This window comes from Apus apus, chromosome 25 (assembly GCF_020740795.1).
Source record: "Apus apus isolate bApuApu2 chromosome 25, bApuApu2.pri.cur, whole genome shotgun sequence".
NCBI classification, from domain to species: Eukaryota; Metazoa; Chordata; class Aves; order Apodiformes; family Apodidae; genus Apus; species Apus apus.
This window is the reverse complement of record NC_067306.1, coordinates 2535647-2543551: the sequence shown is the minus strand read 5'-3', so window position 1 is coordinate 2543551 and position 7905 is coordinate 2535647. Positions and strand designations below refer to the sequence as shown.

Genomic DNA, 7905 nt, shown 5'->3' with positions numbered 1-7905 from the left:
GGGGGGATTCAGCCCCAAGGCAGCGGTTGTCCCGGCTGGGACTCAGCCCTGAGACAGGGGGAGGTGGGGGTGGCTGCAGGGATTCCGGAGCGGGGGGGGGCACCAAATCCCTGCTGCAGCAGGCACGGGGCTGCCCCAGGCAGGTAATTAATTCCCTTGGGGTGAAATGATTTGAATCCGTATGGCTGGGACAGCTCTTGCCTTGCCTGCCACCCTCCCACCGCCGTGAGCACCCCCAGAGGGGCTGGCCAGCCCGGTCCCGGGGTGTAGGGGGAAAGGAGACCCCCCCCCCCCTGCCCGGAGCAGCAGCTGCCCCTCTCCTCCCCGCTCTTCTGCTCCGTCTCTACATGAAACCGCTCAAGCGCCGGCTCTAATATCCTGCCCGAACGGTCTCCTGCTGCCTAATGACACCTCTGGGACCTCCATGAAATCCTCCCCCAATAAAAGCCCTGTTTCTGCCCCAGGTAGGTGGCTCCATCCCCATTATTCCACCCTGCTCCCGGTGTTTCCCTCTCTCCTGGCTCCCCCGTGCCCTCAAGTTTTGCCTCCGGCTGTGCCCGGGGAGGGGGCCCGTCACTCCGGGCGGGGAGTTTGGAGCTGGGAATGCCTAAGGGAGATTTTTGGGGATGTGGGAAGGCAAGACGTGAGGGCAGTGGCGTGTGGACGGCTCCTTTCCCCCCCCTCCCCTTCACCTCCCTCCTCACCTACTGCCTGAGCGCGCTCTCATCCTTTTTCCCTGAGTAGCTGGGATGACGGAGCGAGGGGCAGCGGGAGCAGGGGGGCTGCACACGCCATCCCTGTAAGGCTCCCATCACCACCCACCCCAAAGCCCCCTCCCTCCGCACCCAGCAGGGCTCTGTCCGGCACCCCCAGACCCCCCGCCCGGTTCTCCCCTCCAGCCCAGCTGCCCGGGGGGCCCCAGCCGAGCCCCGGGGACCTCCCAACCCCGCACCCTCAGGGCTCTCCATCCTGCTACACGTAGAACCCTCCCTGTCTGCCAGCCTGGTACCCCCGGGACCCTCCAAACACCCCTATGAGATGCCGTCGGGACTCGCCATCCCGGTACCCCCGGGATCTTCCAGCCCACCCGCTCCTGGTGCCTCCGGTACCCCCGGGGACTCTCTCCCCTCCCGCTCCCCTCGGGATGCGGCTGCACCCCCGCACTCACCGCCGGGAGCAGGAGCAGCAGCAGACCCAGGAGCCTGGCCATGGTGCGGGGGCGGCGGGGCCGGTGACCCCCCCCCCCCAGAGCTGGTGCACGGCCCGGCTGCCCTCCCTCTGCCGCCCGCCGCCTCGGCGGCAGCCAGAAAAGGGCTGCAAGTCCCTCCTCCTCCTCCTCCTCCTCCTCTCCGCCCCTGGAGCATCACGGCGAGCGGCCGAGTCAGCACCCTCCTCTGCCGGCACACAAAGCCCAGACCCCGATCCCGCCCCCAGCCCCCTCACCCTCCCAGGAAGCACTTTTGGGGGGTGCTTGGTCTCCATCCAGGCAGCTTTCTCCAGCCCTCAATTCTTCACACCCATCCATCCGTCTCCGTGCACCCTCCTCTGCTGTCCATCCGTCTGTCCATCCCCCTTTCTCCAGCCCCTCCAACACCCGTGTCTGTCTGTCTGTCCCTGCATTCCAGCTCTCTGCTGGCCACACTCTTTAGGATGGGTTTGTTAATGATATCGCAGCTCCAGGCAGGTCTGTGGCTGGGATGGGGTGACCAGCCCTCCTGCATGGGGCAAGGGACAACACCCCATGGGTGCCTGGCCTGGGGACACCCCCAGCACCCAGACCCCAAGATCTGTCACAGCCATCCAGGTGACAGGGAGAAGCCCCCAGCAGGGTGCACAGGGATGATGCTGTGGTGTCCAAGCTGTTTCCCCTCATCCTACACCCACCCTTGTCAGTACCACGCCCCCCCAAGACTGATGTCCTTTTGTTCCTAAAAAGCCCCTGGCTCCTCTGCCCCAGCACCTCCAGCTTCCCCCAGGAAGGCTCTGCCTGGCATCCTGCCCAGCCCACACCCCACCCTGATGGAAATGCTGGAAATGTCACGGCCTTTTCCTCACCCTGGCAAGGCCCCTGCCTTGATGTGCCAGCCCCAGAAACGCTCTTTGTGGGACTCACTGGAAGAATGAAGTGGAATTTCAGGCAGAATGGGTGAGGGAGGGCAGCTGGAAACTGCCCAGACGTGCTGTGCTGACCCTGGGGCAGCTCCTGTGGCTGGGGTGGAGGAGGGACACCTGCCCTCTCTGACTTTGTCCACTCCACAATGGATTTGGCTTTGTGTCCTGCCAATGCCAGGTATTTCCTCACCCCTTCAGGCTCTGCAGGTGCTTTTGGGGTTCCTCATCATGATGCTCAGTCCAGGTTTTGCCACCACTGCAGCCACTTGAGCCCCGACAGCCCCACAGGCTCCCTCGGGTCACACCTTTTCCCCCCAGTTCATCTGGATTTCCTCTCAAAAAGGGAATCATTCCCCTCCACTGAGCATACACAGCTGGCTGCTCCCAGTCAGTTTGTGCTGCTCCACCAGGAAGGGCTTGCAGGAAAGTCCCACATTGGCAGCCTGTGCCTTTCCATGAGGTTAAACCACAGCCAAAGCTGCTGTTTGTTCTCCGGCACGGAGCTGCGGGAACACACGTGTGAGCCACATGGTGAAGGGTTTGGTGGCCAGAAAGTCGTGCTGGGGCCAGGTGGGGATGGGGCTGGATGGGCCCGGGGGGCATGGAATGCACACCCACAGGTCGGGTGGGAAGGGATGAGCTGGGCACCCTGATGGCTGGGGATGGGGCAGAGCCTCCTGCGGGCGTGTGGTGGGGCTGGGCACAGTGGGGGGAGCAGCCTGGGTCTCCCACAACTAATTTGCTTTCCCCGTTCTGCTGGGGTGATCCCAGCTGCTTTCCTCAGCCCCTTGGATAAATCCTCCCACCCCGCAGGGATGTGGGATGTGTGTGTGTTTGTCCCCCCACTGCAGGATGCACTTGTCAGAGCTTGGGGCGAGAGGTTCCTGAGCCTCCTTTCCTGCCACCACCCCGAGCACAGACACTGCAGCAATGACCTGATGCCACCACGGGAGTCACCCCGGGGTGGTGAAGCCAAGTTCTGCAGACAGGGACAGCCCAGCTGGGCTGCAGCTGCACCCAGCTGGGCCAGCAGCCAGCAAAGGTAAGTGAAAACTTCTGCTCCCATCCCAACCCTCTGCGGCCCCTTTGGTGAAGGGACTCGCTTGAGCTTTTCATTAGTTCCCCTGCACGCTCTTTTGTTGTTGTTGTTCCTGTCCCCCCCCCCCAAAAAAAAAAGGGTTGTGGCCCTTTCCAGGCTCCATGAGATGATGAAGAGCTTCTTAACATTCTGCTGTTGCCTCTTGGAGGCAACTCAAAGGCTCCAGGGCTTTATTTGCTGGGGGAACACCCTTCTGGCTGTGGGTGGAAGGCAGCACTCTGCTGGATTGCAGCCCCCAAGGGCAACCAAAAGCTACACCCACCAGCTGCGTGACAGAGCGTGGCCAGTCAGACTCCCAGGGTGGCTCCTGGCTCTTGGGGGGACCCATCATTGTGTCTTGGTGATGCTGCTGGTCCTGCTCTGCCACGGCAGGATGGTGCTGCAGGGGCTGGCGTGGTGCTGGGCACTGGTAGAGCTGGGTTGGCCTCACTGAGAGCAGGTTGGTGGGTGGTTTGGCTGCAAAGCGCCTGTTTGTAGGCAGAAAAGGACTTTCTTGTTGGCTCCTGACCCCCCCTTTGGGCCTAGGGGAGGTCACACAAGGGTGGGGGGAGTGGGTTTTCCTGCCCGTGGGGCTGCTTGGCTGCTGGCACCTGAGGAGCATCATTGTTGCGTGCCATTGTGCCTTCCTGCCCCCTCAAAACAAGGAAGGTTTAATTAGCAAAAGCCCAATTACAGCTGGGTGAAATACTTCATGAAGTCCCTCTCCAGGACAGAGTGCTCAGCATCCTTGGAGCCACCTTTTCTCTTCTCCATTATCTTTCTCCAGGCTCATCCAACTCCTTCCCCGACCACTTCCAAAGGCCAGAGGGGTCTGAGCAGCCCCAGGTGATAATTCCCCCCTCTCCTCCCACCCCTGAATACCCCACCAGAGCCCCCCGAAACAGCACGAGTTAAACACTCAGTCTGAGCCTGCAAACTTTTCATTGATTTTACTAAAAAGCACAGGTAATTACTTTCCCGACAAAGACACTCACATGGTAATTGTAAGTTATAAATAACAATGAATAAATAATACACACTGGGAAAATATCATCCTGGCTGTTCACGGCCAGGGCTGAGAGCATAAATTAAAGAGCTGCAAGGAAAAGCCAAGGAGGAGCAAAAAAAAACCAACAAAGGCCCCAGTGACCATGGGCTGGGATCAGTTTTGGAGCAGGGGATGGGCCCTGGTGTGTGGCAGAGCCCAAGGAAGGCAGGGGGGGACCCTGCACTGCTGAGAAAAGTCCCTTGTGAGGGGGGTAAAGGGAGGAAATTTGGGGTGGAAATCAGACTCTGGGGTTGCTGCTGTTGACTTCAGTGACTTCACTTCCCTGGGAGCTGTTGGAGCTTCCCTTGGTGGGGCAGTTTCTGTGGGGTGGAGGGGAATTCATGGCAATAAGACACCTTTTAGGAAACTGATGCTAATTTTTTTTTTTTCAATGGGAAAAAAGGAAAAAGAGGAGCAGTAAGTGGTTTCGTTTGAAGTCTCTAGGCCAGCTGTGCTGAGAAATTTTCATCTTGGGACCACTTGGCAGGAGTGAAGCCCACGTCTAGAGAGCAGGAAGCTGAGGGCTCCCGTGGTCCTTGGGCTCCTGGTTCTCCTGGCAATCGATGGGATTTGGGCACTTTAAAAGCTTTTAAGGATGGAGTCCAAGGTCGGCTCTGGTGCAGCAGGCACCCGGGTGAGCTCTTTGCTCCCATCCTCTGCTTGGAACCTCTGCCAGCTCCCAAACCACCCATTTGTCCTCCGTGATGGAGGGATGGGAAGATCAGCTCCGTCTCCAACCGCGGTTTAAAACCTGCTGAGCATCTGCCCTGGCTGAGGAGCGAGTAGTAAATGCCAGTGGCTCCAGGCTCAGCTGCCCACGGCAGAGTTTGGCCATTCAGGGAAAAGTGCTCTCTTGATCCAGACAGCTGGGGAGGGACTGTCACCAAAACCAGCCCCTTTTCCTTCTCCAGCCTTGTGCTGAGCTTTGGCTGCAGCCTGTGAGCACTGGGGAGTGCTCAGAAAAAGCAGCACCTCTGTGAGGAGCTGTTCCCACAGGGATGGGGCTCAGTTGTTCCTACAGGGATGGGGCTTATTTATTCCCACTGGGAAGGGGGTTCAGCCAGACCACAGCATCCAAACCAGGCAGTGGGGATGTTGCCCTCCTGACTCAGAGAGGGAGTTGACACCTTTTCTAATGGTGGCCAAGCCAGGATCCAACCACAGCTTCAGCCCTGTGGGCTGCCAGGATGGATGCAGGGTGCTGGAGCAGGTGATGCTGGTGCAGGTGGATCAGGGAAGGATGAATTGTCAGTGTTGGGGATGTCCATGGCATCCGTGGGGTGGACTGAAGGACACGTGGGGCGTGTGGGTGGGTGCTTTGTGGATTGAGGCCCCCCTGGTGATGTTTAGGGGCTCCTGAGCAGGGATTTCTCTTGGGTTTTGACCCCCTGATAACCTCAAGGTGTGGATGTGACCCAAAACCTCTGCTGGGGGAAGACTCCAAGCACCCCAAAAGCCCATCTGTGGGGTGGGAGGGATCCAGCATTCCCCAAACTCACACAAAAAACTGACTTCCATGACCATCAAAGCGTCCCAAACCTGGTTTCAATCACACTCCTTGATTTCCACGCCTGTAATTTCTCCTAATGCCTCCCTCCATCCTCCCCCCCCCCTTTTCCCTCTTGCTGAGCCGTACCCTGACAGCTCCCAGCCTCCCTCCCTTCCCTTTTTTCTTTCTTTAACTGTCTTCCCAGCGTGATCCATCACCCTGGCTGCAGCAGGGGGGGATTCATGGGAGAGGCTGAGATGAATCTCTGGTTCCTTATAAGGCCCGAGCGAAGGAATCTCCGGCGAGCGGAGCCCACGATGTCCAGGAAACTCAATCCCTCCTCGGGACAGAGCCCCAGGAAAATCATAAGGCAGTAAAAATAGACCATGGTTTGCCTCCCCGAGAGAGAAAGAAGGTTTTACACAATTTAAAATAGCCCTGGCAAGACCAGGCAGGGGGGTGGAGAATAATGGCTCCTCGTGGCACGTATAATAAAGGACATAAATACGTCCAGGGCAGCAACGTTATCAATAATTTTCTGCTCAAGGTATTGATTGATTCCACATGCCAGGGGCAGGGCTGGCTTTCTTCTCACCAGCCTGGCTTTTGGGAACGGATTGATTCCTTTTTGTTGCTGATGGCTGAAGAATTCTGCTGTCAGGAGGAAAACGAGGGTCAGATCCGTGGTGGCATTGATGAGGATGGAGCAGGGCAGGGAGGGGGGGAAGAGGCAGGAGTGGGAAGGGGGATGGTTTGGGGCTGGTTTGTTTTTCCTTGGCTCCTGGCTGGGCTTTTTGGTAGCTGTATTTTTTTGAGTTGGGAAGTGTGATTGAAATGGCTTTCATGCTTAAGCAGTTGTGGAATGGGAACAGGATATAGAGTGGAATAGGAATAGGACATAGAATAGGAACAGAATATAGAATAGGAATAGATTAGGAGCAGGATAGGGAATATAGATTAGGAATAGGATATGGGACAGGGAATATAGATTAGGAATAGGATATAGGATAGGGAATATAGATTAGGAATAGGATATGGGATAGGGAATATAGATTAAGAATAGGATACAGGATAAGAATAGAATATAGAATATAGAATAGGCATAGAATATAGGATTAGACATAGGATAGGGAATATAGATTAGGAATAGGATATAGGATAGGAATAGGATATAGGATAAGGAATATAGATTAGGAATAGGATATAGGATAAGGAATGTAAATTAGGAATAGGATATAGAATAGGAATAGGATATAGGATAGGGAATATAGAATAGGAATAGAATATAGAATAGGATATAGATTAGGAATAGGATAGGGAATATAGTTTAGGAATAGGCTATAAAATAGAGAATATAGATTAAGAATAGGATATAGGATAGGGAATATAGATTAGGAATAGGATATAGAATAGCACATAGAATAGGAATAGGATATAGGATAAGAATAGAATATAGGATTAGATATAGGATAAGGAATATAGATTAGGAATAGGCTATAGAATAGGAATAGGGTATAGAATAGGAATAGGATATAGGATAGGGAATATAGAATAGGAATAGGATATAGGATAGGAATAGGATATAGGATATTTCCATTGGAAGGGACCTACAATGATCATCTACTCCCACTAGGAGATGCTTTCCCTACTGGTTTTCAGAGCACACATAACCCAGATAAGATCCAGCAGGTTTTTTGCCTCCTCCTTCCCTTCTCCCAGGATCTGGCTTGCACCAGGCAGGGATGGTATTAGTGGTTGTCCTAGAAGTATCACCTGGTAACTCTGCTGTGCCTCAGTTTCCCTGTGTTTGAAGCAGGGAAGCTGATCCCTGCCCCTCTCTGTGGTCTCTGGAGAGATCAGGTGTTTATCTTCCAAGTGCTCAGAGATACTGGGGCTCTACTTAGTAACTGGTGAAACTGGAAATGTTGACTTGCAGAACAGGGTGTTTTCTGCTGGGATAATGATGCTGGTGGTGTCAGCTAACGGGGAGGGTCTCTGGTGACCCCTGATGACCCCATTCCTCAGATCACAGTGTGGTTCCAACAGCCCCATCTCCCTGATGGATGGTCCTTTCCTGTCCCCTCCAGTGAGGGCAAAAGGTGCTGCCTGAGTCTCCCTGCTGGAATTTGGGGTGATTTGGGGCTTTTTCTGCCTGGGCTGGATCAAGGGATGCTCTTC

General features: G+C 55.4%; 1 long non-coding RNA gene across 1 annotated transcript; it reads left to right on the top strand.

Annotated features, from left to right (window-relative positions):
• Positions 1 to 289: 289 nt before the first annotated feature.
• Positions 290 to 6244, top strand: LOC127394497 (uncharacterized). Its single transcript, XR_007891635.1, has 3 exons — positions 290 to 464; positions 2964 to 3154; positions 3978 to 6244. It is a non-coding gene; the product is annotated as an uncharacterized LOC127394497 (long non-coding RNA).
• The last annotated feature ends 1661 nt before the right edge of the window (positions 6245 to 7905 follow it).